This window comes from Temnothorax americanus, unplaced genomic scaffold (assembly GCF_048541705.1).
Source record: "Temnothorax americanus isolate GAGA-0224 unplaced genomic scaffold, ASM4854170v1 Scaffold60, whole genome shotgun sequence".
Taxonomy (NCBI): Eukaryota; Metazoa; Arthropoda; class Insecta; order Hymenoptera; family Formicidae; genus Temnothorax; species Temnothorax americanus.
Genome location: NW_027509752.1, coordinates 731,410 through 740,107, shown reverse-complemented (window position 1 = coordinate 740,107; position 8,698 = coordinate 731,410). Strand labels below are relative to the sequence as shown.

The following is an 8,698-nucleotide window of genomic DNA, read 5'->3' as shown; positions in this document are numbered from 1 at the left end:
TCGCTCGTTGTTTATTAAAAAGTTATAAACAAAATAGTTTAAAAAATATAATAGTTTGTGTCAGTGCTAAGGGAAGTAATTTGCTGATATGTGTGTATAGACATGTGTATAGACAGTATTAGTCCCTTAGCATTGACACAAACTGTTATATGCATTTCTCATTTACTTTTGTTAATAATTTTGTAATAAACAACAAACGACGACTAAAACTTTTTGCAAGTTAGTCAGAACCATGTTCTTGACAATATAAAAAAGATCGGGGTTTGTTGGCACAGTTTTCACAATTTTGGCATTTGATTTTTTAAACAATTAATTATCTTGATTAAACAGTACTAATTTCTCTACATTTTCATGCCAGGAACGATCCTGTATACTGTACAGTTTTTTTGTAATAAGTGAAATACGAACATGCTGCATTGTAGCCAGCTTGCCTCGATAGTGGGGTAAATTGGCTATACGACAAAGTCCATGTTAAATTAATGAAAACGTAATATAAATGCAAAACAGATAGCAGATCTTGATAAAGATTGTATCTTTTAAAGTTATTTTGTAATGATCAAAGAGCAAAATGCTGTTGCAGAAAAACAATTGTAAAATATTTTAGATGTAGCTTTCCTTCAATATAAAAATATTAAATTTAAATATATATGCTTCTATCAGCATTGTAAGTAGCAAATCACATGTTCACATACGTCTTACACACGCGGCAACAGCAAGTCAAGTTAAGCGTGCCTTAATATGAATCAACATTCAATGATGATTAAATACTCCCTCGTCTTCGAACCGAAGGTTGGCAGTAGTCGGAAGAAAAAGTTTAAAAATTGTCTCACGATGGAATTGACAACCATTTAACAACGGTTAAGTCATATTATTACAATAAATTACTGTTGTTACTTAAAATAAAATGTCGTATAGTAACAGAAACTTTTTTTCTAACTAATAATACGTCACTTAGATTTACGTCACTTCTCAGACTGAAGAACATTAATACGATATTTTAAAACGCTCGAAAATTTACTTGCCATCTCTTGAATCAGAGTTTCTCCTTTTTTTATTGTAATACTTGTTTGATTTAAATAAAACTTTGGGAAAAGTACCTATATCATATCTAAAAGAGTTATTTTGTGATAATTTTTCTATTTTGTTTCTTTCGCTATAAATATATAAACGGAACGCAATGCCAACGAGCCCCGGTTCCCCTATGTCAAGGCCATTGAAATCGGTAAGGTCGCCCTTAATCTAGACATTTACCGAAAGTAGAGATTTTTTTTCAGAAATACAATATTAATTCGCATACTAAGCATTACGCATTTTTTTGATTCTACATTTTTAATTTTTTTCCTTTCCTACTAATATTTGCATGCTCAATCAATCCATCGACTGTTTGTCAGCGTAAAATTCGCTACAAATTTGCAGTCATTATATTTTCATTTGAAAAAAATAAGTTAATCTTGCATTTTTAAAAATACTTTTACACACAAAAATTTATAATTATGTGCATCTTATGCCCTCTTCGTTATGTTTCAATTTGCGTTTAAATTAATTTTTATAGCAACAATGATTACAAAGCTGTATATAAGCAAATGTTTAAATGACATTAAAGAAACAAGTATATATACAAGATTAAATAAATAGTCGATTTATACATTTTATTTTAAAATTCAAACAATAAGCACAACTTTTCATGATTTAATTTTGATAGATTAAAAATGTAAATAAATCTTGGCTATAAATTCCAATTATGACAATTCTGCTATCTCTCCATCTATCTGTCTGTCTGTCTATCTGTCTGTCTGTCTGTCTGTCTGTCTGTCTATTGGTACAGTCATGCGTATGTGTGTGTGTGTGTGTGTGTGTGTGTGCACACGCGTGTGTGTATTTTTCCTGCAGAATGCGTCGAGAAAATGAGTCTAACATGTATCGTTTTATAGTTATTTCAACCTAAAAAAGCCTTTTGGCACATTTAGGTACAAATACCTCCGAAACCTGACGTGATAGAGTAATTTGAGCAACGGATTCGGTTTCAGCACGCCAAAATGCTTCAGAACGACTATTGAGATCTGAAGATAAAAAAAATAGAAATTCATTGGCCTGTGTATGTACACTGTTGGAAAATTTTACATACATGTGTAGATTTAACATATGCCTGCTATGTTAATTGAACTTTACAAATTAAAAATGTAAAAAAATATTAAGATAATTTTAAAAGTATATTAAAAAGTAATTTGAACGTATTTATTAAATGTGTTAAAATTTACAGAAAAAGAGTGATTGATTTTATCTTACAATTTTAACTTTAACATAAAAGTTATGTTAATTGTACACATAATTAACCTCAAATTACGATCAGAATTACATTTCCTTTCTGTTAAAATATTTTAACATAGTATCGGTGTTACCATTTAACACATCCATATTATGTTAAATTAACACAATTAAACTTTTCAATAGTGTAATTAACAGCATCATTGTACTCTTATACTTTTTCTAATGTTATTGGAAAAAAAATACTTTGTAAAATGTTTAAATGCAAATATGCAAATATTTGTCACAAAAAAAATACATAATCTATGTTATTTCAACATATAAAGACAGACATGAATTACATTATATATTTTGACACAAAAAATGTATAGATTTCTGAGAAAATATTAATTTTCTCTCTTTATATAACAAATATTAATTTTATATAGATAATAAGTATCATATTTTATCAGATAAATATTTTTATCGAGTATTCCGATTTTTTGCATATTAATGTTTTTTTTTATTTACTCATTACATTTAGATTAATTTAATATTCAATTTAATAATAAATAAGTTACCATTAAATTATATTTTTGGAGAAATGTGACATTTCCCTCATACAGTCATTTCTTTATTTATGACTACAAATTCAAATGTGTACTTGCAAGCAAGTGAATGTGAGTAGCTCATCTACAAGGGAAAAGAAGGAAACTTCTGAAGCAGAGGGGTTATTGTAGAAGATAAAGATAGGCCACGATGCCAGCGTGACTTGACAATAAACCTCACTTCCGGTTCGTCCTTGAGGTTTCTCCCCTCGTCAGCCCACCTGTTTCGACACTTCGACACATAGCTCGCTACGGCATTGACTATCTTGCCTATCGCCCTGGTCTATGGGCCGACCGACTATTTGTCATAACGTATGACAGTTATAAAACGCGAAACTCGAATTCTCAAACAATCCTTTCTCTCCTTCCTTCTCTTCCCTCTTCTCCACTTTTTTCGACGATGATAAAAATATCGGATGATGTTCCTACATATATATGAGCACATTTATAATGATAATATAAGTAAACAGTAACTTAAATTTAGTCGTAATAATATGACTACAATTGTTTAGCACAGTCATCTTTTATCATTTATCTTAAAAATATATAGAATAAAATAAAAAACATCTCTTATAAAATATTAACTTTTCAATAATTATTCTTAACTATATTGTATCTTTTATAACAAAAACAGTAAAAATAAGGTCCCACTGATTGCGATAAAGTTTACTTTGAAATTACAGGTAAATATATGCACAATAAAAAGAACAAAATTTTTATGTAAAAATACTGTTATGGCTTAAGTTAATTTACACATTTAAAATTAAATTCCATAATATAAGAAATTTTAAAATACAAGTATTTTCAAAAACTAGTAAATTTTTATAAGCCTAGATTTAATTAAGCCGAAAGCTATCATAACGAGAGAGCCAAACGAATCTGTTGAAACGGACGAGCAGTCAATCTGTCAACTTGACATGCGACGTCTGCCTCGGGGATTCTACGAGGGTCGAGAACGAGCCATTGTCAAACGACCCTTGTGGACAAGTCTATTAAATCCTCATTAGAACTTTATCTTCATCCGTGTCTGACAATTGTTGACGTTGAAAGCTCATGGATGGAGCTTTTGTATAGCAAAATTTGTTTAAATATCACTATTCTTATACGGACGTAAAAAAATTAATCAATCTTATACTCTTCTCAATTATTTTCTTATCTTTATACTTATCCATTGCTTGTTATATAGGAAGACTATATCCAACTAGAAATATATCTCTGATATCTTGATAAATGTACACTATTTATTTCTACAATATTGATGGAAATTTTAATTCTGGTATTTAAATCACAATAATTTAATCACAATTTTATTTGCAATCTGATTTAATATACTTCCTACACAATTCTTGAATTTATCCAACAAGATTTGGTTTCTCAAATCTTGAATATTCACTATTTATAAACAATATTTTTAATGTAAAAAAAATGGTAAGATAATATTAAAATATCAAAACAAAAAAGGAGTTTCTAAATATCACGTTCTATTTACTAGGAACTTAAACGTATGGATATTTTTCTTTACCTAATGATTTTTCATCTTGTGCAATCAGAGTGGGTTGATTCTTTCATGTCTGACTGTTTTTAAGAAAAGGAACATGTGCGGTTTAATTATTTTTAAAGATTCGCGGAGCCGCTGAACGAAAACGATGTCAAAACACAAAAATAGCGAATCCAGTATAACATGTGTAAAAAAAAAAAATATTTTCAAATTTTAATATAAGTTTACATCAAAATATTTTCAGGTTTGTAAAATATATATATCTTCGGTTTTAAAAATAAAATTTGAAAAATGTAATAAACCGTATATTGACAAAAACTACATAATTAAAATCCGAAAATGTTCAGCCTAATCTATATTTACAAGTATCAATTAATAGTATCGTTATATTTTATTATTGAAGTGCAAGAGATTCAAAACTTTCATTTATACCTTATACAGGGTGTTTATAAAGTCTGTTCCTATCCTATATTTTAAAAACGGTTCAAAATTATGAAAAACCGCGAAATAAGTGTTCGATCATTTCGAGAAGCATAAGGGGTTGAGGAGGTTGTCTCTTCCTCGTAGCCCCTCGAAATGATCGAACACGTATTTTGTGGTTTTTCATTATTTTAATCCGTTTCCGAAATATAGAGGATGGACAAACTTTATAGACATTCTGTATATATAATTTAAAAAACATTTCATTATAAATCTCTGTATTATATTTATCTTTATTTATGTTTATATTTATATTTATATTTATATTACATACAGTCATGTTTGTACAATCGTTACCGAGTAATATACCACATCAAATATTTCACATTTATTGCTAAATTGAAAAATTTTTCACTTATTATTGAAATAATTAATTTAATTGGATTAATTGGATCTAATTAAGCTTTATGCATTAAAAGATTTTACCCTGAATTATTGTCTCAAAAGATGATATTTCTATTCTTTCTTTTTGCAAAAATTGCAGATTTAAAATTAACAATATTATTAACAATATTGTTGACAATTGACGAAACGAATTTAACTATCTATGATTTTGTGACTTTATGTTTTATTTCAGCCACCAGAGAATGTTTGAAAGTCGCTTCCGTATAGGAAGAGAAGAGATGTATCTTTTTGACCAATCAGTCCACATGCGTCAATACTACAAAAATAATCAGACTCAGACAAAAAATAAGAAGAATCTCTTCAGTGGAATTGCTTTGAATCGATTTTCAGTATGATGGAACTTTCCCCTTACGACATTTTGAGGAGAGAGAGGGAGCAATAAGGAGTTATAAAGATATGACAAATTAAAGGTCGTTACATTTATCTCTTCAAATCCTATATATATATATATATATATGATAATATATATATATATATATTAAGTGGTTTCATTTTTTTTTTCAAATAAGTTTTTATTTAAAAAATTTAACCTTTACTTTAAAATCTCATCGAGGGTAGATGCGGTTTCCGCATACTGAAAATCATCTGAAAATAATTCCATTGAGAAGAGGGTTTCTTTATTTTCCGTCTAAGTCCAATCATTTTCGAGATATATCGACGTTGAACAAATTGATTAAACAGAAATAATGATACCCTCCTAGATACAATTTTCAAAAAAAAAAAGATACGCTTAGGTACGCTTAGGTACATTTCCTTGTCAATGTATACACTGACGATCCAGAAGAAATATGCGATATCTAGAATCCTCCGTATGAACTTGTAAAGCGCGGTCTTGGCAGTCCCGGGGCTTTCATTCTCTCTCTTACTTTCAACCAGGCTGCGGGTTTCGAGACCGGGAAAGAGGTGAACGTATTGTTTACCGACGTTCCATCCCGATGGTTTCATCGCCGAGCAGCAATGTCAGCAGAAATGGCGTTGCAAATAAAGTGAGGGAAGCGGAAAAGACCGACGGGTTCGTTCATGAAATCGCGCGCTGCGTGCTCGTGTTTCCAAGTAGCAAAGCCAGTCCATAGATTTATTCGCTGCTATGATAACGATTTCGATTTCCACCGATAATTTGTAGTACATTTCCAATATGTAAATTTGTCTTTCAACCTCGTAATGAGTTCCATTGTCGGCTAAACATTAAACTTCAAGTCTCAAAATATGAGAATTTATAATTTAAAGAAAAAAAATATAATTTTGAAAAATAATTCATCTAAACATAAAGATGTTTGAGAGCAATCTTTCATATATTTCTCTTCCACTTCTTTTTTATCATCTTTTCTTCAATCTTTTCATCATAAAAACATCGAAATACGAATAAATATAAATTACTTAGACGTTATATATTGCCAGTTACGGTCGATTTAAATTACTTTAATAAATTACTTGTATAATATGAAGTATCTGATAATAGATCTAATAGAACGCTCGTGAGTAAAAATAGAACGGGTTATATTAAATAGAAAAGTTCTCTACCATTTTGCGAATTTCGCAATAATCAATAAGAAATTAATTAATACAAATCTGCGAATGAGCGTGCATCCACGTTATTCAACAAGACAGTCTAACGTTACGCGTATTATTCGCGTTTGCTAGATGCACGCTCCTCTCAATACCTCGCCACGCACATTGCAACCGCTATCATCGCGTAACGCTGACTTGTTTCTTTCTTCCCGCCGCGCGCTCTTACGCTTGTCATTTTTTGAATCGCGCCAATGCACGCTCATTCACAGATCTGTATTAATTAATTCAGATATCCTGTAGCTAAAAGAAAAAGAACTTGCACATTGCTTCCTCATAGTTTTTAAGTGTGCAAATTATAAATTTGAACATTATTTTCTCACATGGCAATTTTTAAGAATGCAAATTATAAATTTGCACATTGCTTAAGCAACATTTTATTTTGCTCATAAAACTTCCTCGAGGAAACCTGTTTTTTTTTTTTGCAATTATTAGTAGATATTTATTAATTAGGCTTCCTCATATAGAGAAAGCTTTATGAGCGAAATAAAATGTTGCTTAAGCAACGTGCAAATTTATAATTTAATAAGCCGAGGTATGCAGGGTATCTGAAAGGATGCACTAAACTTTAGGAGCGTATTCTAGAGGTCAAAATAAGACTTTTTTCCCTATAAACATGCGTCCGCAAATGAACCCCCTCCGAGCTAAAATTCTAAAATGCCAGCTTGACAAATTAACGTTTTCATAATGTACGTTTTTATTTTTTCACTTTAGTGGCTTACTTATTACTTCATAATTCTGGTCTATACCAAATTTCAACCTTCTGCCATTTTTTTCTGAAATACAACCAATTTTTAATTTTTTCCCCAAACTTTAGGGGCCTTTAGCTCTGAGGGAGGTTTATTTTGACCTCTAGAATACGTGCCTAAAGTTCAGTGCATCATTTCAGATACACCCTGTATACCTCGGCTTAAAAAAGATTAATTAAAAAAAAATTAAAGATTGTGAGTCTGAGAAAGTGAGTGAATGAAATGACAACTGTAAATCCATGTTTTGAAAACCCATACATATACCTATACACACAATATATGGGTTTTCGAAATATGAATTACCATTAATTGTCATTTCATATTCACTCACTCTTTCACAATTTATATATATATTTTAATTAAAATAAAGTAATATGTATAATATAATATATATAATTCTTTATTTAGTATAACCTTTTTGAAAGCAAATTTTGAAGAAATAATATGTTTCCCACATTTAAAACTTCGGTAAACATGCATATTAGGTCAAACCTCACCGATGACTTTGACCTTGACATATGTTGTCAAGGTCACCCTCCTGAGTGACCTTCAGAAGGTTTTAGCCGGCGGTCATTGTTTATTAAAAAGTTATTAACAAAAAAAAGTTTGGCGACCTCACCGATTTCAATAACCTTGATATATGTTGTCAAGGTCATGACCACGAGTGACCTTCAGAAGGTTTTAGCCCTCGCTCGCTATTCGTTAAAAAGTTATTAACAAAAAAAATTTGGAAAATATAGCATATATAGGTGCATATATAGGTTAGTTGACGCGCTTTAAGGGGACTAGGCAAGGTTGAAAATGCAAAAATTGGCTCGTGTTTAATGGTTTATAACAAGGCCGCGAATGAATATAAAACTTTTTTATTGTTTAGGGTATTAATTATAACATTATAAAATAAAAAAATCCATGGAAAGTCGTTCCCAGATCAATAATATCGGCGTCCCAATGTAATAAGGAAAACTGTCGAATCCACGGTTTTACCACGATTCCAGTCGAACGGATAAAGATTTTGGCAAATTCTAAGAATATTTCTTCTCCTTAGGCTTCTCTCTATCGATTATACCTAAAAAATTAAAAATAAAAATAAAATTAACAAAATGGCGTCCAAAAAACAAAAAATTTGTAAAAATTCGAGTTATTTGTTA

At 30.1% G+C, this 8,698-nt stretch overlaps 1 protein-coding gene across 3 annotated transcripts in view; it reads right to left on the bottom strand.

Moving 5' to 3' along the window:
- Tj (Maf family bZIP transcription factor traffic jam) overlaps window positions 1-8,698 on the bottom strand; it is a 167,660-nt gene that overhangs the window by 137,646 nt on the left and 21,316 nt on the right. Inside the window, exon 5 of one of the 3 annotated variants that reach the window (XM_077420767.1) lies at window positions 8,299-8,616. The exons of the other annotated variants lie outside the window; for them this stretch is intronic. The gene's annotated coding sequence lies outside the window, so the exon portion shown is untranslated. Of the gene's footprint in view, window positions 1-8,298; window positions 8,617-8,698 lie in introns of those variants that run through there. 3 annotated transcript variants of the gene reach the window in all.